The sequence below is a fragment of the Urocampus carinirostris genome, chromosome 3 (assembly GCF_059441175.1).
Source record: "Urocampus carinirostris isolate Australia breed hairy pipefish chromosome 3, RoL_Ucar_1.0, whole genome shotgun sequence".
In the NCBI taxonomy this organism is placed as follows: Eukaryota; Metazoa; Chordata; class Actinopteri; order Syngnathiformes; family Syngnathidae; genus Urocampus; species Urocampus carinirostris.
The window spans coordinates 11,813,609-11,838,426 of record NC_142351.1 but is presented as its reverse complement, the minus strand read 5'-3'; the positions used below and the strand labels follow the sequence as shown (position 1 = coordinate 11,838,426).

General features: G+C 41.7%; 1 protein-coding gene and 2 pseudogenes across 1 annotated transcript in view; 2 read left to right on the top strand and 1 right to left on the bottom strand.

Annotated features, from left to right (window-relative positions):
- hspg2 (heparan sulfate proteoglycan 2) overlaps positions 1 to 24,818 on the top strand; it is a 171,282-nt gene that overhangs the window by 11,320 nt on the left and 135,144 nt on the right. The window lies entirely within an intron of this gene.
- LOC148368690 (U2 spliceosomal RNA) lies at positions 23,610 to 23,699 on the top strand (annotated as a pseudogene).
- Positions 24,146 to 24,235, bottom strand: LOC148368689 (U2 spliceosomal RNA; annotated as a pseudogene).

The following is a 24,818-nucleotide window of genomic DNA, read 5'->3' as shown; positions in this document are numbered from 1 at the left end:
TGAAATTTTCTTCAACACTTGGAAAATCCAGAATCCCGCTTTTTCAAAAATGCAGCATTACTTGGGAGCTTTACGCACAGTCAGTCTCTAACCTGCTGTCTTAGTATTTCTAGGATGGAAAAGTGTGGGGAGTTGAGTGATTTAAAGTATAACTGGGTTTTGGCTGTACCAGAGAATGAGTCTAGGGGGTCGCCCAGCTGATTCCTGAACGATTTGCGAAAAAGCCATTTTGTGCGGCGTGGTAACGGCGGCAGTTGGGCGTGGACCTCTGACAGGGTTGCCCAGCTGATATCCGGATCCCGTCACTGTGGCGTCTGTCTGGTGAGACGGGATGAAGGCGGCAGTCGGGCGCTTACCTCCGTCACGGGGTCGGCTAGCTTAGGCTCCAATATCATCGCAGCGGGGGCGTTGGGCGCTGCGGGGATAACGTTACGGGATCACCAGGCCATACGTCCCAGACCCGTTGCGGCTGCATGCCCCTCCGCCACCCTGAACTGCTCCGGTCCCACCCCCACACTGTCACCTGCGTCCGCATCCCCCGCGGAGAGCCGAAGAAGACAGGGAGCGCGTGCCGGCTTTAGCGGTCAGGTTGTCGCCTGCAGGGTTTGGTTTCACGTCGTTGTTACCACGTTCCCTGGGGTAGGGGGAAGCCCCTGTACTCGATCCCGTCCTCTTGACGGCAGCGAGTCACCTCGGCCATTCCATACCTGTCACCGACCCCCACGCGGTCTTGTTCGTGACAACCTCAGTCCCTCCCTTCATCCAGGCCTGGGTCGGGGGTCAGTCCTCGCATGGTGATAGCGCGGTCCAGTGCTCTTACCAACCAAGCCTTACCACCGGGTACGCAATTCCTTCCCCGCACTTTAGAGTCCTCTCCATCGGGGCCAAGTGGCGTCGGGCATTGGAGTCTGTCAAGACTCAGCTTTTGTTTTTTTGGGTTTAATGAGTTATAGGTAGAATAAAAACATATATAGCTTAGCAAACTCACATAAAATGTTTATGTTATGTAGATCTGTAAGTTTTACATAAAAAATAGAAAAAGAATATTGACTCCTACATATATCATCCCCATTCCTCTGTTATGAAGCTCCAGGTGCACTATAGCTAACAGGGTTTATAGCTGGGTCACTCATGACTTGAGGACAAGCAGCAGCAATAAAGAACAATAAAAGTTAGGGTCAGAAAGTATTTGCATGTGGCAAATCACAACGTGATGTATGAGTTTAGGTTGTAAAACCGACCCTATCCTTTGGAATTTGCTGTGTCTGAACAGGAGTGAGTATTTTATTTTACGTGGTCTCTTCACTGCAGGGACCACCAGGCTTTTTCTAAGCATGGTCTTCATGGAATGTATTGAAATGTTAAGTTGATTAACGCGGCCATTGAAGCTGCTCTGTCGTCAACCATTGTCTTTACTAATGACCGATTGTAAGTGCTTCCACATTGTTTTACCTTTCTGAATTTTCAGTAGTTCTTTTTTCATTCGAGCCTTTGACCTTTTCAGTACAGTAACACAGAACTGTGCTCCAGGTTTTCCAAAAGAATGTCCACTGCTCTTTTGTGTCTTTTGTTTTATAGCTTAAATAAATACAAGCTTTTTGTCAGTGGAGGCTATCTCTTACTGTACAACACCGAACCCACTCACTTGACTTGCTAGACATTTTCGGAGGGTCTTAAACTGAAATAACATATACCTATAAGCAATGAGTAGATTGATGCAGTTTTTAGAAAGACTAATTAGAAATGGAAATGCTCGTGAACTTCCTTTCTGGAATTGCTTGAATTTCATGTGAAGAGGTACAATAGCAAATGCCTAAATCCAGGGTTGGGTAGGGTTACTTTAACTTGATTACTTTCAATTACTTTTGGATTACTCCAATACCAAATATGCTAATAAAAGACAAAAGAAACTAAATATGAATAAAATGATGACTCACAACATGTGGTAAGCTTTCTCTCCTGGCTTTGATCTCTTTGATCTCCGGCAAAAATAACATAAAATGCGACAGAAACAAAATGAAAATAAATCCAAACAGCTTGCCAACATCATTTTTGCCGTTCCATGTATTCCGTTACTCCCCAAGCCTGCACAAAATTTAGTAATTTTATTCATATTTAGTTTCTTTTGTCTTTTATTAGCATATTTGGTATTGGAGTAATCCAAAAGTAATTGAAAGTAATCAAGTTAAAGTACCCTACCCTACCCTGCCTAATTCATATGTTTTCTCCAGAATCATAGCAGAGCAATTCAAACTTAAAGTGCTTGCCTCAATTCTGCTGAGCAATCTTGTGTGTGCTTTTGTTTGTAGTAAAGACAACTGCATCTGGAGAGAAATCTTGTGTTCTTTGATGCGTGTGCAGTTTGTACCTCCTCCAGGCTGCAGTCTTTCAAAAGAGCTTCACTCGTCTGATGTCCCACCAGACATAACAAGAACCTTAACGCCCCGAACAAACCTTCTCTTGGCACACATTCAGTTTTTTTTCTGATCTTGTGGTTTTTATTGCTCAGTCCCTTTTCACTGCAGTTCACCCCCTTTATAGTCATCAAATAAATGTATCTCGTACCTAAATTATTGGAGTAAGACAGTCTCGACCACAACGGAAACAAGACCCAAATGCGTAGCGTTACCACAAGTTTATTGAAAGAAATAGGAAGGGCAGCGCCCGCGATCAGATGCTCGCTGGACGCAGGAAGCAAGAAGCTCACACAATCGGATCGGGATCCGAATAGGGAAGTGGATCTTCCGGAGCGGGCGATGGCGGTGTCAAAGCCTGAAAACACAGGTCGATAGCAGGGACAGGAGAGCAAAAACGTGGTTGAGATAAAAAATGGGACGTAAGCCGGGACGGGAGAGCAAACCTGGTCGGGGTAAAAAACAGGTCGTAGCCGGAGACAAACTGGAAAATCAGGAACGGACGGGTGGAAAAACGGGTGCAAAAAGCGGGACCGACGGGAGTCAGAGTCAAAATGCTTGCCTTGTAGGAACAGAGGTTCGCTGACAGACTGACAAGTGGCGAGTGAAAGGACTTGGCTTGAAAAGGACAGGGAACCAATCAGGTAGCCCGCAGCAGCACGAGCGGGCACAGATGATCCAAATCAGTCATCATGACAAAGACATTATTTTCTCAGAGGATCATTCAATGCTTTTGCACCAAACAATGGCAATGAGACACATGTTCGAGGTCATCTATTGTTATGGTGCATCTGCCTAATATTTTATTGAAAACCTTTGACCCCATGCTGAGTCATCTTCCTGAATGGGAAATGAAATGGAATGCTGTTTCCACACCAAGATAACCTGACGTTTATTCAGGCTTTCCTGTATTAGTTTGTCCTGCTCTATGCTGTTTCATGATTCCCCACTTTTTCCCACTCGAAAACATAAACTGCAATGATAAGAAATACATTTTTTAATTTTTTTTTTCAGAAGTGCAAAAAAAAAGAGCCTTGTCATCGAAGTGTTTTTGGCCATCGCATTTTAATGTAAGAAGGTGCGTGTAGCAATGGATAAGACTGGAATGTCAATCCTTTTAATGCTGAAGATTTAAAACTAGATTAAAATCACAAGTCCTTTGTAAGCTTCTGGAAATTATGGGCACTAAGCAATCTGATCATGTTTCTACTCCCAAAGAGCTCACAGATTGCTATCAGTGAGAGAGGAGGATTTCACCTTTTATCCCCACTGATTTTCAGTTGTTCCGAATAAATCCAATGAAACTCAAAGACTTTGCAAGGTTTGTCTATCGTATATTTAGAGCTTGCGCATCAACCCGACACTGAGCAAGTCTGAGGTTGAAGGTCAGACAATTAGGAAAGCAGACAATAAATGTCCGTGGTTTAAACATAATGAGCAAAGATTTGTCAACCATATTGAACAATTGCGACTGATTGCATGCATCCATCCGTTTTATAATACCGCAGCCAATCAATTCAAAGGTCCAATACTCATTCAGTTAAAGTCAAGGAAAATATAGCCTGTTTTTACAATTACGTCTTGTTCTATATAGTGCTGTGGAGATCTATATGATCGAACGATGTAATTAATGTGTTTTAATCTTGCCTAAAAATTAGGGGTAGGCGGATCGATGAGTGTAGCATGGGCATCTTAGCTGGAAAACAGGTGAGACAATAGCTCGAAGCCTTACCTAGTACCTTATCAAATTTGATCACGATCTGAAAAACTAATTGTATTTTAAAAAAATGTTCCAATAGTAGGTCTAGGCATTTCCAAAAGTGGCTTTTTGGAGACAACCAGTTCACAGCCCTAAAAACGCTGCATTTGTGTATTTACCTTTGGGCAATTTTTAGACTTTGTGAAAGAGTTGTAAATGTGTGACTTTACTTTCCAGAAGTCATATGTTAATATGAACTGTATGTAATCCCTTTTTATATCGATCCATGCATTATCTGCACTTATCCTCACTTGGGGTCGCGTGAGGCGGGGGTGTCGTGGTAGGGAGGCGTAAGAGCTGGAGCCCATCCTAGCCTTCTCCGAGCAGTGGGCAGGGGAAACTCTGAACTGGTTGTCAGCCAGTTGCACCTTTTCTTATATGATACTGCAAAAGGTATCCTAGGGAAAGTTTAAAATTAAAATAGAAAAAAATAAAACAAGGGTAATGCAATAAAAAAAACATGATAGAACTTTGACTGGTTTATTTATCTCAATTACTGAACTTAGACATCTTAAGATCTCTCATGAAATTTGGAATGGGCTATTCCTTGGTATTTTATTAGCAATGAAATTGTAGCACTGTTCACGGATCCCTTAACGGCATGGGTCGTCGGGGCACTAATTAGAAAGCAACTCTGGCCAGCCTTCTCCACTGTTGACGGTCCCTGGCTGCTTCCTGGGTCGTGGCAAAGTTGGGACCAGTCCATTCCTTAATGTTGTCGGCCCAGTTCTTTTTTGGTCTTCCTCGCCTCCTGCCTCTTTGGACAATTCCCTGGAGAATTATCTTGGTCAGTCGTGAAGATCTTATGACGTGACCTACCCCTGAAGTTTCCGTCTACGCACATTTGACAACAGTTCTTCGTTGGGTCCAATGTGCCCTCTAATAGTTTTGTGCACCGTTTCGTTCGTCACACGGGCTAAGTAGCTGATGTCTATAAATTTCCTGTTGCACCGCATTTCCAGTTTTGCTGTGAGAGTCCATGTCTCGCAAGCGGAGAGGTATATGGATTTCCATATTCCGGCGCTGGCATGAGTCTGATCTTTGATTTCACTGCTATGTTCTTGTCCTTCCAGATGAGTTTAAGTCTGGTAAGTGCGGCCGTCGTTAATACTGCACTAAAAATACACCATTATTCCTACCAATCAGGTAAATGTTTACGATAGGAAAAAAGACATTATATTCTTAATTCCAGCACTGATACTTGAAATATTATTAAATGAAAAGGTTAGCGGTTCAGTTGTTCTTTGTTGATTGAAAGGAAATTACCATTGGCAAACACTTGGAGGCTTTTTAAATAGTACTTTTACTTGAATTGTGGAAAAAAGACAAGAAAGAGACTAACTGTATTTTAATCTTCAACATCAAAGCGTGTCCTAGTGACTGGAAGCCCAGTTTTTCCCCCCATTTAGAAAGCCACCTCTCCGCAAGAGTTTTCGGGTGTGACTTGAGAAGCTGTCTCATTCTTTAAACTGGGGATCAATATCAAATTGCCAAGTTTACTGTATAACAAGAGTGTACTGTATAATAAAGGTTAGCTAGCTGCTAGCCCTCTTTCAGTATCACGTTTCTTTGAGTGGCAGGACTTTTATTGCTGTGACCCCCAAAAACCATTACTCGGTAAAATGGTGACATGAGGAAAATTACACTCACTAAAAAAAGGACGGGCAGTTTTCCTGACACAGTATGTTTGGGGTGAGGTAGTAGCTTTTGTTTGACTCCAGTTTGGCTTTACAAACCCCCATCAGTTCTGCAGAAGAAAACCATGATGATGTCAGTGTTGTGTAGCTGAAATTGCAACGCACACCGATTTTATACTTTTCTAATTTTAGTGGTAAAAGGGAAATTATTGTTGTGTTCACTATTCACTCAACGGGCACAGTTGTCAAAGAGGCAAGCGTTAGTGGTTCTATGGTCAAGGACATTGTTGACTTCCAATCAAGAGGCCGCCACAGGCTTTCTGTGAACACAGTCTAAACTTTGCTTCTGATAATCGCCATTGTTAACTGAAGTTGCTTTGTCTTTGAGTCAGTGGCAGTACCGTCACTTGAGAAGGTTTACTTTTCCATGAAGCCTCTGGTGGCGAACCGGGCCTCTGTCGCAGCACAGGATCAAGTTGTGGGAACGGCAGCTGCTTGTTTCTTTTTGTCATCGTTTCACAACTGCAGTATTCAGGCAAATGTGAGACTATCAACTTAGTGTTCAATGCCAGACATTGAGAAGTGATGTCATGCAGCGATTTTTAGACTTGGTTGGGACTGTAAAATTGTGACTTTTCAGTTAAGACGTTGTTTGTACTCAGGTATCACGCCATTGCCTGAACTCGTTATGAATAGAGCGCAGGCAGCTAACCAAAGAGGCTACTAAGAAGCACTTGGCTACAGATTCCCCCACCGGCAGCAATAGAATGGCAGTTACTGAGCCCTTGTCAACGATGTTATCCTCATTCCATAAACAGAGGCTTAATGGGTGAGCTTGCAGCTGACCTGTGGCACAAGGATATGGAATCCAGAAAGAAATCAGAAACTTTTTCATCTTAGTAGCCCAATTGGGCTAGCTACGGTTCCTCTATTTCATACATCTATGGTAGGGCTGCACCATTAACTAAAATTTGATCGCTTTAGTGATGTGACGTTGTGCGATTCTGTAATTGCCGCTGCCTTTTTTCATGGATTTATATTTCCATGTTTGTGAGGGAGTGTATGGCCAACCAGAATTGTAACAGTTCAGGTTTCAATAGCGCCAGACAATCAGTGGCAAGTTTAAACGGCACTAGCCAATTATGCCGTGGTAAAGTTTGTAAACAGCACGCTATGCCCCACACAGCACGGTGTGAGCTTGGTGTGAGGAGACAGCAACTGTAAAAAAACTTCCCCAACAGAGGGCGCTGTAAACTTAAGGCTAAAGCATTTAAGAATTTGGCCAATTTTTAGACTTTGTGAAAGAGTTGTAAATGTGTGACTTCACTTTTCAGGCGTCATGTATTAATATGAACTGTATATAATCCCTTTTTATATCGATCCATGCATTATGTGCACCGCTTATCCTCACTAGGGGTCGCATGGGGGGAGGCGCTAATGCTGGAGCCCAAAAAACTAAAATACACTTTCATTTCAAAATTGAAAATAACAGAAATTGCAACACTGGTCTGAAAAATCGCAATAGTTTTTTTGTGCAGCCCTAATCTATGGTTAGATCCATAGGCTGCCTTTGAGAGTCCTCGAGGGAGCAAACCAGGCGCTGGTATCATGAGCTAAGCGACTCACACCTCTTTCGCTTCCCGACCCAACAATCAATATCGCTCAATGGACAGAACACCCTTGTGACACAGTCAAGCGTGCTGTGCCCGAGGGCTCTCTCATGATGTTGAAGTCAACACTTCTGACCAAGTTAAAGTGGTCAGTTAAAACCTGAAAAGAAGTAACCGTATTTTCCGGACGATAAAGTGCACCCAAAAAACAAATTTTTGGCCTAAAATTTGAACGTGGGTTTCATAACCCGGTGCGCCTTATGCATGGAAAATTTGGAAATGCATACCAGTGTATTATCATTACCTGGATCCCTGGTACATAGGATAGGGCACTCCCGCCGCTATAATCCAGGTTTTATTCCCGTTGCATCCAATTTATCAATTGTGATCAGCGATGTATTTTGGTTGATTATTCAATGCTCAAATATGGTAATTTGATATTTTTTGTGAAACCCTAATCCTTACTGTAGTTTTAATTATATGCGCATACTTATCTGCTTTATGTATGATAAAAATATTAAAAAGACAAAATTTGGGGGATGTACCTTATAATCTGATGCGGAAAAAATATGGCAAGTACATTTTGCCTCCCTACACTACTAACCTCCATGGGATTTGTGTGTAGTTGCTTCAGGGATATTTTTTTCTGTATTCTTCAATGGGAGGATAACTGTCAAGACCAGAACGGAAACATGACCCAATTACGTAGCGTACCACAAGTTTTGTGGAAAGAAACAGGAAGGGCTGCGCCCACGATCCGGTGTTCGCTTGACGCGGGAAGCAAGTCGCTCTTGCACTCGGATTGTGATCCGAATACGGAAGTGGAACTTCCATAGCCAGCGATGGCGGTGTCAGAAACAGAAAAACGGGTCGGTAGCTGGGAGTGGGAGAGCAAGGCGTGGTTGAGGTCGGAAACAAGTCGTAAGCCAGAACGGGAAAGTAGATGTAGTCGGGGGAAGAAAAAGGTCGTAAGCCGGGACAGTAGCGCAGACGTGGTCAGGATCAAAACAGGTCGTAGCCGGAGATAGACGTGAGCAAAAAACGGGACAGGTGGGAGTATGGGTCGAAAAAAGCTTGCCTTGTATGCACTGAGGTTCGCAGACGGACTGACAACAGGGGATGGACATGACTGGGTTCAAATAGTGACAGGGAGCCAATCAGAACCCGAGGCGCCAAATGAGCGGGCACAGGTGGGTTACATCAGTAATCATACTATGTATCGTGATACAAAGTGGGAGAGGAGGGCACAAAAGAGATGTCGCCGACTTTCAATTTTCCTTGGCAGAAAAGGTCAACCTTAACAAGGAAGGGTGGCATTATCAGGTCATGCTCAATATCTATTGAGATTCTGATCAATCTCCTAAGGCACGTGAACACTGTTGCATTCTGGGAAATCCACAATTCGTTCGCTATATTTGTTATTTACATTTATTTCAGGACAGACAGCTGTTTGAAATCGTTATTCAAACTCTTAAAATCCAGACGATTGAATGTCATCTATCAACATCTGGGTGTACAGTAAGCTACATACATCAATGCTAACTGATATTCAAAAGAATTTCAAAGAATCAGGTCTCAGAAGGGTTCAACCCCATTGCTGTTGTTCCCTTTCAAAGGCATTAAAATATTAGCTAAATGATGATGTTTGATCAAAGATGTGAAGTCATGTCTGCTCTTTTTTTTGTAAGTTCCGAGGAGCTTGTTGTGGCTTGTCTGTAGAGCACATGTTCACTGTGATGTTCACTACCTTTTTGTGGCCCATTGACGATTAACCACCCATCCTCAATGTGTTTTTACACAAGCACACCCGGTCCCTTGCCTGTAATTACATCTTGTTATAGAAGGAAACAACACACTCACATCTGTGCCCAATGAAAGGGGAAGTTGCCCCCGCTTCTTTGGTGTATGCATGCTTTTACTCATGCTTAACCCATGTCTATGAAGTTTTGAGCAAACCTTTAAATTAAATTGAGAGTTATGAGGACAGGTGAACTTTTCCAAAGTTCCAAGGTTCTGTTTTGGTATTGTCTCTTATTGGTGCCCTGCCTCTTTGATTTAGTTGGTGCAAAGCCAAGATCTGAATGAGCAGTAGACCCAAAAAGCTGTACTCCCTCCCCTCCTCTGTGTTTGTCTCCTAACAGCTGTGTCTGGAATAAAATAAATCAAAAAAACTCTTTCAAAAACACATGGCCGTGATTAACTTTAACCTGTAAATAATGACTTGCAAAAATCCTTGTTTTTCTTTGTTTATAGAATTACTTAAAATGGGTGAGTCAATCCTAAATATTATTTTTACTGTATTGCCCTTTTTGAGAGTTGTTTCATCATCTCTCTTAATGGCTTACTTTTATATCCAGCTTCTGGCCAATGTTAACAAGATTGTTTTACCAAACTAGAGCATTTAGTGGTTCTTCTTTCATGGGCGTAGGTTTGGTATTAGCATAGTTAAGTCAAGTCAAGTCAAGTCATTTTTATTTGTATAGCCCTTAATCACAAAGAGTCTCAAAGGGCTTCACAGGTTATTACACAGACTATTTTTTCAGACTATTATTACACCATCCCCCTATCTGGAACCAACATGAGGGCAAGGAAAAACTCAAAAACCTCAACATGAGGAACATGAAGAAACCTTGAGAAGGGACCGCACATGTGGCATCCCCCTTTCAGGATTACCAGACAGTAAAGAATGTTGCAATCACAAATATTACTGATATATTGTCCACGAAAAGTATAGGTTATTCATATGCTATAGAGTAGAAGTGTGTTTTAATCTTAGAATTAAACATTTCAACTGAGGTTGCAGATCGGATCTCAAGGGGAAGAGCATTCCACAGCACCGGTGCCCGGATGGAGAACGCTCTCGAACCAGCGGAACACTTCTTGGCTCTTGGGATTAAGGACATTGGCATTATTTTAAGTGATCAAATAATACTGGTGGGGACAAAACAATGATTGTTTGATATTGGTGTCACGACCAGCACAAAGAGTAGACCCAATCGGGTAACATTTCTCACAAGTTGCATTGAATAGAAAGAGCAAGGGCCGCGGCCACGATCTGGTGCTCGCTGAGCGCGGGAAGCAAGTCGCTCTCGCGATTGGATTGGTGTCAGGGACGGAAAAACAGATCGATAGACGGGACACGAGAGCAAAAACGAAGGTCAAAAAGGGGTCGTAAGCCGGGACGGGAGAGCAAACATAGTCGGGATCAAAAAGGGGTCGTAAGCCGGGACGGGAGAGCAGACGTGGTCGCGATCAAAACAGGTCATAGCCGGAGACAAACGGGTGGTTGGCGCCAAATGAGCGGGCACGGGTGATCCACATCGGTAATCATGACAATTGGTGGGGACACGTCACCTCTGTCCATGCCAAAACCGCACCCATGTCTTCCTTACAAAATTTACATTGGTAATAATTGGCATCAGTCAAAATGGCACACCCAATTACCTTTTTTTTAGATGAAGATCACCACAATTTGTAGTATTGGTCCCTGCTACATTTGTTTTCTAGCACTGCTGGGACATTTACTCCGGCACATTTCCATTCTTTCTGTAGTTATGAATTCGACCAAACACCTAACTGTTTGGTTGCTTGTAAAGCAATGTAGTTTGTTTGGTTATTTGCTCTTAAATGTGACTACATCTAATGATCCAACCAGATTTTTCTCTCTGCATTGGCTATCCTGCTTATAGTAAATATTTTTCTTTTATTATGATTGATTTCACAATTTTTATGACAAACTGTCAAGATGACTGATTAATTTCACCTGCGCCCGCTTGTTTGGTGCCAGCCGCTGCAGGCTTCCTGATTGGTTCCCCGTCCTACTTAAGCTCCGTCCTTTCACTTGCCTGTTGTCAGTCCGTCAGCGAACCTCTGTTTTCACAAGGCAAACATTTTTGACTCTGACTCCCGTCGGTCCCGCTTTTTCACCCGTTTTCGACCCGTCCGTTCCTGATTTCCCCGTTTGTCTCCTGCTACGACCCGTTTTTTGACCCTGAACACCTTTTGATCTCCCTTCCCGGCTAACGATTGGTTTTTTGACCCTGACCACATTCTGCTCTCCCGTCCCGGCTAACGACCTGTTTTTTCGTCTACTACACTACGATATCCGGCTCCGGAAGAACCACTTCCACATTCGGAACACGTTCCGATTCTGTGAGCGGCTTGCTTCCCGCGTCCAGCGAGCACCGGATCGCGGGCGCTGCCTTTCCTCTATATGTCAATAAACTTGTGATTACGTTACGCATCTGGGTCCTACTTCCGTTCTGGTCGTGACAAAAAAACAAAACATAGATTTACATTATCTTTAAGTTAATGTTAGGTCAAAATACCGTAAACATTCTGAACTAAACTATTTGCCGTACAGTATTTATGTACAAGATTCTACCAAACAATAACCGTCAAAAAAATAAGCTAGTGTTTCACAAAATCCCTCTCTATCACATGCTCTGTACACAAATATTATCCAGTTTCATAAGAAACCCATGCCATCGCTTCTGAATTTAACGAAAGTTTGATGTGCTATGTGTCTTACACACTCATCGCGTCTGCTTCTGTTCAAACTTATATTTATAAACCAAAACAAAAGCCTTCTTGTCAGTATCACCGATTGAAAAATGGAGGAGATTGCTCCGGGCCTAAAGTCTAGACAGGATGATTCAGCAGGTGAGTTAATAAACTGCAGTCCACACTGTCAATAAAAACGTTCATACGTGGTTGCTCTGAAGCATGTCTCATCAATGATTAAAGCAAAATTCACATTTTAGTGCAAAGGTGCACTATATCACATACACAGGCTCCCATAAAAGTAAATAGTGCTTAAGAAGTCTGGACTGTCTCTTGCAGAGCCTCTGGTTGACCTTGGACTGGGCAGTAGTGTCTTCTAACCAACAGCATTTCCTCTGACCTGCATTTCTAGTGTATCTCTATCTCTCTCTTGTACTGCCCCTCCTTCCTTGACCAAAGTCTGATCTCACTCTCTTGCTGTTTTGGATTTGTTAACTTATCTCCAAACATGGAGGCACTGGAAGAAAAGCTCAAACGGGCAATCAACTGTTTAACAGATGTCTGGTCTTGTTAAAAATGTAGCAGCATAATTTTGCATTTGGGGGTGAAACAATTAAAACAAAAACTCCCCCAAAACAGGAAAATAAACTTCTTGTGAATTTCCCTGCGGGGATGAATAAAGTATCTATCTATCTATCTATCTATCTATCTATCTATCTATCTATCTATCTATCTATCTATCTATCTATCTATCTATCTATCTATCTATCTATCTATCTATCTATCTATCTATCTATCTATCTATCTATCTATCTATCTATCTATCTATCTATCTATCTGTCTGTCTGTCTGTCTGTCTGTCTGTCTGTCTGTCTGTCTGTCTGTCTGTCTGTCTGTCTGTCTGTCTGTCTGTCTGTCTGTCTGTCTGTCTGTCTGTCTGTCTGTCTGTCTGTCTGTCTGTCTGTCTGTCTGCCCGTCTGCCCGTCTGTCTATCTATTTTCTAGCCCCTAAAACCAAAGATAGGTTAATCCTATTTAAAAAGCTGCTTGTTTTCAATTCAAATGAAAGAAAAGCGCTTTGCCGCTTGAGCAATCCCACCTTTGCAATACTGGAATTTCACAGATCTTCTCCTTGAGCCAGAAGATGCACCCCTTTTTTTCAAGTGCCCCACTCTTTGATCCTTTGTCATGGAGTGACAGAGGGAATCTCAATAAATGGGTTTTAAACTATACAGAGATGGTTTGCCTATCAGACAGAATGCATTTAATGCTGACAATGTGGGCACCTGATTCCCTCTCACTACTCAATAATTGGCTTGTTGGAATGTTCACTTAGCTCTGCTTTAGGATAAATACTTAAAACAGTTAAGCTCCCTGACTTTTCTGGAGGACAGTTCAGATTTGCCTTGATCCTGGGATAGGGTAAGAATGAATGACTTCCTGCACTAAACAAAGGGAGAAAAGTGCAGGGAATCCCCTGTTTTAGGTGGGAGAGCTGAAGGTCACATCTCTGCTTCCAAGTATGCGGGGGGATTTTATTCCCTGCATTAAAGTGAATTCTCTGCCATTGTGTGAAGTGTTCAGTTCCCTCTAAGTTTTCCTATGATCTTTGACCATGACGCTGTGTCATAGATTAGAACTAAGACCACACAACAAAGATGTACAGTTCACTATTTTCCAGGCAATGTTTATCGAATGTAATAAAAACCAGTAGAGTTCTTTCTTTTGGATACATTGACACTCAAATACACTTTTTGACTTGGGGTTAACTCCACTCCAGTCATTTTGGAGGGATTTGACAATAAAATCAAATGTATATATTTTGGAAAAAGCTTTGTTCGCTGTTTGTCGTCCGGACATTGTGTTTTTGGTGTAGTTTGGAAAAAGGTATGGGAGGAATTGGGTTTAGCTTGAATAAGAGCCCATAATGATGTTTGTCGTGCGGGGCTGTTATCTCCCTTTGGAAAAAAGAAGGTTCCTAAAATGTGTTTTTTTCCATAAAAAAGTAATTCTATGACAGATCAAGTAAACAAGATACAGTAAGCAGAATATTCAAAGACACACACATGTGCATTACACCCAAAAAATAACAACGTGACTGCCTTAACCTTGGTTAGCTGTATGCTCAAGTAAGGCATTTGCTGCTACTGTAGCTTAGACTAAGTCTAAATTTAGGTGAGCAGCATTGCATGGACGCAAGCGAGGAACAACAGCATTTTTTTTTTACCAGATTTATACTTTCGTCTGTACACAAATTTTGTGCTGACAAAATTTCAGGACAGACCCCAAGACACAAGTCAAGTCAAGTCAAGTCACATTTATTTGTATAGCCCTTAATCACAAAAAGTGTCCCAAGGGACCACACAGGATTACAATTACACCATCGCCTGATCTTAAACCAACATGCGGGCAAGGAAAAACTCAAAACCTCAGCGTGAGGGAAAAAAAAACCTTGAGAAGGGGCCTCACAAGTGGTAATCCCCCTTCCAGGATGACCAGGGTGGAATAGATTTAGCATTGAGACACAGTACACAAACATAGTAAACGTCAATAAAAGAGAACAATAGGTAACATGTTGAAATTTGTCCGGAAAGTGCAGTAAAGTGAAGTAATAGGATGACTAGCAGTAGAAAATAATGTTATTTCTCCTCCCTCTTCACCTAACAAGGAAGAATCAGAGGTAAGAAGCACAGAAGAAGATGCTATAGAAGAGTACAGATCAGGGTGGTGCAGGCAATGGAACGCTCTAAACTACAAAAACTATGTCAATTGCATGAATCTAGCATAGCGCTAGTAGCTCTAGCAATACAGACTCCACACCCGTGTTTACAGGTTCACCTTTGACCTGGCCTGCACTAGTGTACCCTGTCAAGTGGCACTGTATCATTAGTACGATCCAGTTGTACTACATGTCGGAATATAACTGTTTTATGTGATGCATTGTCAGAATGTCAGCAATATTTATAATATTGCTGCTTAATCCTAGCCAGGAATGCTATAGAAGCTGCTGTGGTTGTTGTTGTTGAGTCACTCAAGGCGCCTAATGTAATCCTTAGTAGCGCTAGACTCGCTCGCGGGAGGCTCCGTAGTTCTCCGAAGGAGAGGAAGCTGCGACTGTCCTGTGCCGCCAGGCCTGACAGGGTGTGACCCAAGCAAACCAAGCATACGAAGCCTCTGAAGTCCTTAGTACGTTCGGACAGGCCGGTGCATGATTTATGGAAGCCCTGTGGGCAGGTAGTACAGGTGATTGGGGTGTGGTCGCAGCGAATGGTTCGAAAGCACTACTGGCATTTGGACTGGGGGCCAGGGTTGCTCTCGAAGTCGCCCGCCCTAAGAAGAACAGAGAGAGGAGAGTAGAAGAGAGAGAAAGAGAGGGACTGATAGAAAGAGAGAAAGACAGACAGAGTAAAACGCAAAAAGGGGGAAAAGAGAGTGGTGGGGAGAGAGTAGGAAAGAGAGGGATATAGAAAATGAGAGACAAGAGTGTAAAGGGGTAAGAGAGAAATGGAGAGACAAAGAAGGAGAGAGGACCAAGAAAGAAAGAGAGAGCGAGTCTGAGTGGATTGAGTTGGATTCGTAAGGCTCCCTTCGCAGGACACCACGGGTTCCTAGTCTTTGTCCTGCAGAAGCTGCTGTTGAAGCTAAATATGAAACATTCTCCAAAATGTAATGAATTGCATCACAAATATACCAATCCAAAATGTCTTCATGTCAGATTCTGCTCATTTTAGGAAGATTTGGGTATGTCAGTATAGTGAGCAGCAATTGGCTGCTGTCATTTTCCTGTGTTTATCTGTTCTTAACCAAACCGACCTCAAATTGCATGCCGGCGAAGGATTGCAGATCATAGCAGCAAATGGCTTGCAACACCACTGAACGCGCTTTCTCTACTGCAAACATATATCATATGTGTTCTCTCTGGACAGAATCTCGCATAAAACTTTCCACACTCAAGCAGTTTTTCATCTGTAGGAGGAAAAACAAATACCACCTGCAGACGTGGCTCTGTTAATTCATTTGGGGATTTGGGGGGTGCCTGAAATATATCACATTATCAAGCAATTTCAAAGAGGTTTGTCAAACCATTATTATCAAACACAAAAACCAGGGAACAGGTGTTGCTGACCAATCAAAATGATATTAGGTGTGCAACAAAGACACAATCCCAAGGTTACAAAACAACGCAGAATGATAAAGAAATTCTGCAAACTCTCAGTTCACGCTCCAATTTTTAGACAGGTATTGTGCAGACATAACAGTCTGTCAAAAACATTTCCCGAGTTGTCTCATGTTTTCCCCCAATATTGTTGATTTCCCCCAAACTTCTGAAAACTATGCTGTGGTCTTACATGACAAAATTAGATAATTTTTTTCAATGATCGTATTCACTTACGTCTTAGATTAAAAACTACTCGCTATTACATTACTTATGTCATGATCAGGGTTGGGTAGGGTTACTTTAACTGGATTACTTTCAATTACTTTCGGATTACTCCAATACCAAATATGCTAATAAAAGACAAAAGAAACTAAATATGAATAAAATTACTAAATTTTGTGCAGGCTTGGGGAGTAATGAAATACATCGAACGGCAAAAATGATGTTGGCAAGCTGTTTGGATTTATTTTCATTTTGTTTTTGTCGCATTTTATGTTAGTTTTGCCGGAGATCAAAGAGATCAAAGCCAGGAGAAAAAGCTTACCACGTGTTGTGAGGCATAATTTTATTCATATATAGTTTCTTTTGTCTTTTATTAGCATATTTGGTATTGGAGTAATCCAAAAGTAATTGAAAGTAATCTAGTTAATGTAACCCTACCCAACCCTGGTCATGATTACCGATGTGTTGCACCTGGGGCCGCTCATTTGGCGCCAACTGCCTCGGTCTTTGATTGGCTCTCTGTCACCATTCAAACCCACTCCTTTCTGTCACCTGTTGTCAGTCTGTCTGCGAACATCAGTGTACTCTAGGCAAGTTTTTTCAACCCTGACTCCCATCTGCTTTTGCTCTTGTCTGTTTCCCGGCTTCGACCCGTTTTTTTGATCCTCACCACGTCTAGTCTCTTCTCCTGGCTTTCGACTCGTTTCTAAACCCAACCACGTTTTTTGCTCTCCTGCCCCGGCTACTGACCCCTTTTTTTCCCGGTCACGACACCGCCATCGCACGCCACGGAAGTCCCACTTCCGCGTTCAGAGCGACCCGCTTCCCGCTTCCAGCGATCACCCTTTTCTTTCTTCTAATAAAACTGAGAGAAACGTAACGCAAGTGGGTCCTGTCTTTGTTCTGGTCCTGACAAGCTATAAATTATAAATATTTCAAAGATAAAATATCTCCAACTGCATACATTGACAGTTTGTGTTCTCAGGTTCACCAGAAGCAGTAATGCAACATTTTTATGGCCTAATCTGATAAAAATAAAGCTTTTAAACTGTCAAAGTTTGGATTTAAATCCAATTTAGAAAAACGGGACAGGCGGGGGGTCAGGGTCGAAAACGGCTTGTCTTGTATACACGGAGATTCACAGACGGACTGACAACAGGGGCTTGACAGGACTGAGTTCAAATAGTGACAGGGAGACAATTAGAACCCAATGTTCAAACCTCTCTTCTTCCTTTAGGTTGACAAGCCACCAGCTTAGTCAGGTTTTGTCCCTCTAATGAAGTGTTATATTTAATTCTTGTTGCTTTTTAATGTTTGTGGTCTCACGTTGGCTAATTTGTTTAAAAATGTCCCTCCAAATGATTTTGACTGGATTACCCTTCTCAAATGTGAAATTTAGGAAGGCAATTTCAGGCATGTGCTTACTTCATCTTCCCCACTCCCACATTCAGCTGTTTCTCGGTTTGCTACCTGGCCAAAGCACTTTTAGGTACTTTCCATCGGGGGTCCAAAGTGCAGAACATGTGAAGTGGCCATAATAATACAGATGAAATACAAATCTGAGACTGGACTTCATTTCTTCAACCTTTCAAATGTTTTACTTTTTCTCTTTGTATAAATGTGTTAATATCGGGATCATACCAATATTTTATTCATGCAGTCCAAATTATTAAAATTGGATGATTTAATAAAATCTTTTACTTCACAACTGTTATTTAAGGTCAACAAAAACATAGTGCCAGAAAACATACAAAAATTATTCACTCGGAAAAAGGGAAATTATAACTTGAGGGGCTGTAGTGAATTCAAAATCCCAAAGGTGAGAACAACCAGGAAAAGTATGTGTGTGTCTGTGTGTGGAATACTTTACAAAATTAGATCAAACAATGTCCAACTATCCATGTGTTCAAATTCAAATACAAAAATGCATTACTGGCGAAATAAGGGAGAATGGGATATGAGGGAGATTGGAAATACTGCGTTTAAAACTATGGTTAACTTGTTGTTATTGTTGCTATTATATCAGAACTGTTATTATAAATCTCTCATCTCATCTCATTAGCCGTACCGCTTATCCTCATTAGGGTCGCGAGGGGCTGGAGCCCATCCCAGCCATCTCCAGGCAGTGGGCAGGGGACACCCTGAACTGGTTGCCAGCCAATCGCAGGGCACACAGGGACAGACAACTCATTCGCTCATTCACACCTAGGGACAAATTTGGACCGGCCAATTCACCTGAAATGCATGTTTTTGGAATGTGGGAGAAAACCGGAGTGCCCGGAGGAAACCCATGCAAGCACGGGGAGAACATACAAACTCCGCACAGGAAGTCTGGAGCTGGATTTGAACCCACGACAGGTTCCCATGACATGAACTGTGCCGCACAAGCGCTAACCACTGCGCTGCCGTGCTGCCCGTTATTATAAATATTATGTTTATTTTTATTGTTGTTATTATCTTTGGTGCCGCAGTGACATTTGGTAACTAGGCGCATTATGACGTTGAGGGATGGGTAGCGAAGATTAATGTATAAAATATGTGATTATTGTAATAATTATAATTATTGATATCTGACCTATGCAATAAGTATATCCACGAGATGTAGTTATATTAGACATAAGAGGAAAGGAGAATTTGTAAAATGTATTTAATAGGGAAGATAAAGGGGTAGGAAAAATAAGCATCTGCTTCTGACTACCCCCTTTCGAACATGTTATGTGACATTATTTTGTTGTTGACTCATTGTTTTTGTCCTGTTTTTATTTTAATGTTCGAAATAAAAGTTTTCATTCATTCATTCAATGTGTTGAAATGGACAAAGACTTTCATGTGGTCCACCACATAAGATTGAGCAAACGCTTGTCAGTCCCAAAATCAAAGTGCATCTTGGCTTACTAAGAAAAACGTTATCTCACTGTATTGAATTAGAATTGTCTTTCTTATTGTTGATAACGTCATGAACATTGTGTACAAGGGTTGGTACGAGTGCTTGAAATACTTGAAAATGCTTGAATTTTAATGTTGCGTTTCCAACGATTGAAAAGTGCTAGAATTTTGGGTTAATTGCTTTTAAATGCTTGAAATGGTTGCCATGTTTCACACCAATCTTCTTAAAAATACACCGACACTGCTCTGGTGGCTTCGCTTTGCCATTGCATTGCAAAAGTTTAAATCTAAGCTTAAAACTCACTTCTACTCTATAGCATATGAATAACCTATACTTTTCGTGGACAATATCTGTGTATTATTTGTGATTGCAACATCCTTTGCTGTCTGGTAATCCTGGAAGGGGCATACCACATGTGCGGTCCCTTCTCAAGGTTTCTTCATTTTCCTCATGTTAAGGTTTTTGGAGTTTGTCTTTGCCCTCATGTTGGGTCCAGATCAGGGGATGGTGTAATAATAGTCTGAAAAAACAGTCTGTGTAATAACCTGTGAAGCCCTTTGAGACTCTTTGTGATTAAGGGCTATACAAATAAAAATGACTTGACTTGACTTGACATTTCTTCCCTCGTGATTAACGGCAGCTGGCATTAGTTGCGCCCAAGAGAGCAGGTGCATGCTACACCTAAACAGGGCACTATAGAATGTGTATTGGTGCTAGGATAAGTTATGGACATTTATTATGGGGCATCCAAAGAATTAAGGTAGCGTTTGCCAAGGGTAAAATTTAATGGGAAGGACTTCCTGCACCTGAAAATGTATGCTACCTTTTATCATATTTTTACCCAACACCTATATGGAGAGATATTTGTCTAAAAAAATTGGATGTTCAGATCCACAAATATATTTGTGATTTACTCAAGACCTAAAAAAATCATGCATCTTGATGATAGCGCATGCAAGATTAAAAGTTTCATATGGAAATCGTAGATTTATTTATGGATCTTCAAAATACACAATTCAACAATTTCTTCTTCTAATCGTACTGGATAATTTGAAAAATTGGCTTTGAAAGTCCTTAAAAATGCTTAAATCCGGCCATCATAAAGGTGAATAAACCCCGTGTATACAAAAGATTAGAAATAAAAGAGAAACTGCTTTGAGTTCCCAAAGCGTTTCCATGGTTGCCCCCACAAATCCTACGTAATTAACTCAAGTGTATTTCATGACCTAAATAAGGACATTCTCTCCTTATTCTTTTAGTTTGTTCTAACTACTTTTGATTGACAAAAAAGAACAACGAAAATTGAACTTTATCCCAACAAATGACATATTGTATGTTTAAACAAGATAGATTATTTACTTATTCAAGTTTGCGATATAGTAAAGAACGGAATTAATACTTAAATGGGTAGGTGGCCATGTTTGTCCCATGTTCTGTCTTAACGCCCGAAATGTCCAATCTGGCTAAAGAACTCTATGATTATCGCAATCAGGGTTGCGAAACACTTGTTTGGGTTTATTCATCGAGTTTCCCACACTTTTTCGACATGGGTTTATGCAAGTGCACGCTGAGGGGACATAAGTGAGTTGTGGCCTGCCATTATGTTGTACAGCGTGAGGGCAAGTCAAGAGGTGGTGTCCAATTATTTGGCCCTGAGGCAGGAATGAAGGGGTGTGAAATAGTGAGGAGGGGTCATGGTAAAGGGGGTTCCTAAAGTCTGACATCAGAGTGGTGGAAGAGCATAAACATCAGGTTTCCTCTTCAAGTTTACAGTCTTGAAATATTCAAAAAGTTTAAAACATTTCGCGTTTTCATGTATGTCAAGACCAGAACGGAAACAGGAAACAGGACCCACTCCCGTAACGATTCTCAAAGTTTTATTGAGAAGTAGGGAAGAGGAGTGTAGGGAGCAGGTCGCTCTGAACGCGCAATTGGGACTTCCGTGGCGAGCGATGGCGGTGTCGGGAACGGAAAAAACAGGTCAGTAGCCGGGATAGAAGTGCAAAAACGTGGTCGGGAACGGAAACAAGTCGAAAGCCAGGAGAGTAGAGTAGACGTGGTCAAGATAAAAAAACGGATCGTTATTCGGGACAGGAGAACAGACGTGGTCGAGATCAAAACAGATCTTAGCGGGAGGCAAACAGGAGCAAAAAACAGGATAGGCAAAAAAAGGGCTTGCCGCGTAAAAACCGAGATTCGCAGACGGACCCACAAAAGGGAACTGACAGGACAAAGTTTAAATACTGACAGGGAGCCAATCTGTCAAAAAGCTGCAGCTGGCGCCACATGGGCGGGGCCAATTGGGCACCATGGCAACCGTGACAATGTACCGTATTTATTAGTGTAACGCGCAAAAAAAATAATTTACCTAATAAAATACCTCGAAGTTTGAGTGCGCCCTATAAACAAAGGCTGGGGTGACATGCTTAGATGTACGATTATATTTTAGTAAGGGTGGGTGATACTGGAAATTTGTATATCGATCCCATCCAAGAAAAAAACAGGTTAGTATTATAGATATTGAAAGTATGAAATAATAAACATACATTTTTCTATTACATCTGTTTTAGAACAAAATCCAAAAGAGTCAAACCAAAAAAGCAAGAACGTAAGAAAAATACAAATACTGAAACTATGTCAACAAGGCAATGAAAGTAACACTCATTGCATATTTTCTATTAAATTAAGTGGTGCAAATAAAGTATCAATTGTCTTTCTCTTGCCATAGTGACAACGGATTTACAGGTTTTTGTTCATAAACAGTAGCATGTTTACATTTTAGGTCGCAGCTCTTTGCTCACACCAGGGTGAGCCTTTTCCAGATGTTCGAGTCAATTTTTGGTGTCGCCACAGTAGCAGACCACCTAACCACACAAACGACACATTGTATTGTAGTTTTCAGTTGTTTGGAATACAAAGTCCACACTGCTCTGCACTTGGTATTTGGTATTTGTCCCTGTTATTTTAAGGTCTTGGTAGGGGTGGTCACAAAGATTTGTCTCTTTCTTCCACCTGGCACAATGTAGCAGCAGGGAGGCAATGGGTACCATTGTTGTAAGTCTTAAGCATGACCGGGCCAGGGCTCAAACCAGCAAACTCCCAGTCCCAAGGCGGGCGCCCTACACCCAAGGCTACCAAGCTGGTCAGGATAAAGAGGGAAAAATATCTACAAGGTAGTGCTTGGAGACTGGCGTAATTTGTAATAATAATGCAATGAAAAAGAATGCATCGTAACAATAGTGCAATGAAAAGTGGTGCAATAACAATAAGCAGTAAAAAAATCCTAATCACGTTTTGGGTACAGTGGTTATTATAGGGTATCTTTTGGCTGTGTATAATGAAGGCTCTGATAGACATGTTGGCACTGATCTCTGGCCTGCAGTCTGCGTACTACATTGGTCAGCTGTCGTCTGGAGAAACTGTAGCTGCATCACTCTCTCAAAAAAGACAGCAATAACTGGGAACACACGCTAACAACCTTTTGAATTTACCGTAAATTCCGGACTATAAGCCGCTACCTTTTTCCCCAACTTTCAACCCTGCGGCTTATTTAGTGATGCGGCCAATTTATGTAATTTTTCCAACGCTCGAGTACAAAAGGTAAGAGTTAGACTGCAACTTCTTAGCTTGTGCACAAATTAAATTACCGTAGACATATCCTCATCATGCTAATTGCAGAAAAGGCACATGACGCAACTTTCAAGTTAAACGTAATCAAGCAGTCCCCTTCACAGAAAGAGCTACCGCATGTAAATTTTATTTTGCGAGCGTGATGCTAGCGTGTTTTTGATTAAGGGAGCGAGGAATGAGGTCCACATGACAATGTCTCTTTCCCATACTGAAGGAAAACAATTTTGATTTGTACCGTGCCTATTAAAAGTACGGTATGTTTTTTTAACAGAGCTATTTACTGTGTTGAGAGCGTGTTGCTAGTAGCGTTTTGCTACCCTTCACAGGCACGGTTTGGGATGAAAGTTATAATATTATTTTTAAAGTTTTGAAAACTCTCTCGGTGTACTGTCTTTCTTTGTAAATATGTGTAACCATGTATAATATGTATTTGCAACTGTATATTTTTGTAATGTATTTATTTTAGAAACGTATTCTGATATCTTTTGTACGAGCAAATGAGAAAGAAGGGGCGGGGCAAACACGGGCTGACGGGAAGTGGAGTAAAGGTGAGACGTGTTTGTGGACGCGGCCGACAATAGTGGATATATATTTTTCCCACCCTTACCTTTGGATATATACACTTTTTTTCTTGGATTACTTTCAACGGGCACCCGGACTCTGCAGATCTGCATTAACTTTTAAGTACCAGTATCATTTTCCGTTCAGTTTGCCGGCTGTGTTTTTTGGACTTTATCGAGTATGGGTTGTGTTTGAACTGTGAACTTGGCATCTGATTCAGCCATGATCTTTGATTTTTGCAATCCGGAGATGGAATAAGAGCTTGCTCTGTCCACTCCACGCATCGGCCCGGTATTGCAGTACCTCCGGGAACGGTGCATTCGCAATGATCGCAGCAAGGCTTTAGGGCTAGGACCCTAGCTTGGCCTTTTGGCTGAGAGTAAGTGTCCCGGCTCCTAGGCTTTGTAGCGTATTATGAACTGACCAATAACGAATAATGGATAATCAATAACGAAGATAGAACAATAACCCTTAAAAACCCCAAAAACCCCAATTTCGTGTTTGAATTGTGTTTTTTCAATGTGGCCGCATGCGGCTAATATACAGGTGCGGCTTGTGTATGTACAAAATCGGTTTTCCTCCCGAAATGTAGTGGGGTTTGGGGTTTTTAAGGGTTATTGATCTATCTTCGTTATTCATTATCCATTATCCGTTATCGGTCAGTTCATAATACGCTACAAAGCCTAGGAGCTGGGACACTTACTCTCAGCCAAAAGGCCAAGCTAAGGTCCTAGCCCTAAAGCCTTGCTGCGATCATTGCGAATGTACCGTTCCCGGGGGTACTGCAATACCGGGCCGATGCGTGGAGTGGACAGAGCAAGCTCTTATTCCATCTCCGGATTGCAAAAATCAATGATCATAGTTAGTCTAACCACAGTCGTGCGGCTTATAATCAGGTGCGCTCTATAGTCCGGAATTTACGGTAAATGGACCTTTTCTACATGTAGAAGAGAATAATCAGTGGTTTTACTAAGGGCCTAAATTGGCTTCCCCCATAGACTGCCTATAAACCTGCTCATTCCTAACTGGAACAGACATCTGATAAGTTGGTGCCTCTTCAGCTGGTGTCTTTTGTTTCAGTTAAGTGTGTGCGCTAGTTTTTGTATCTGGTGCACTGGGAGATCTATTGTCAACAGCTGGCCTGAGCTTGGGCTAGTGGTGTCAAGTGGGCTTTTGTGTTTGATGACTTAGGCGATTAATACCACACCTCTTTGTCTATATGACTTAATAAAACCTCATCTAAATACCATTTTCAAACATAAAGCCACTTTAGAAAAAATGAAACGATATACTGTACAGCTAAACAAAGCATCTGTCAAGTTTCATATTTCAAGAGGCAGTGAAAACATGATTTATGCTCTCCATAGCCTATACTCTCGTCAGGCTCTGCCCTCTGGCCTTTAAAGAAATCTTACCATTCTTTTTTTTAATCTTTTA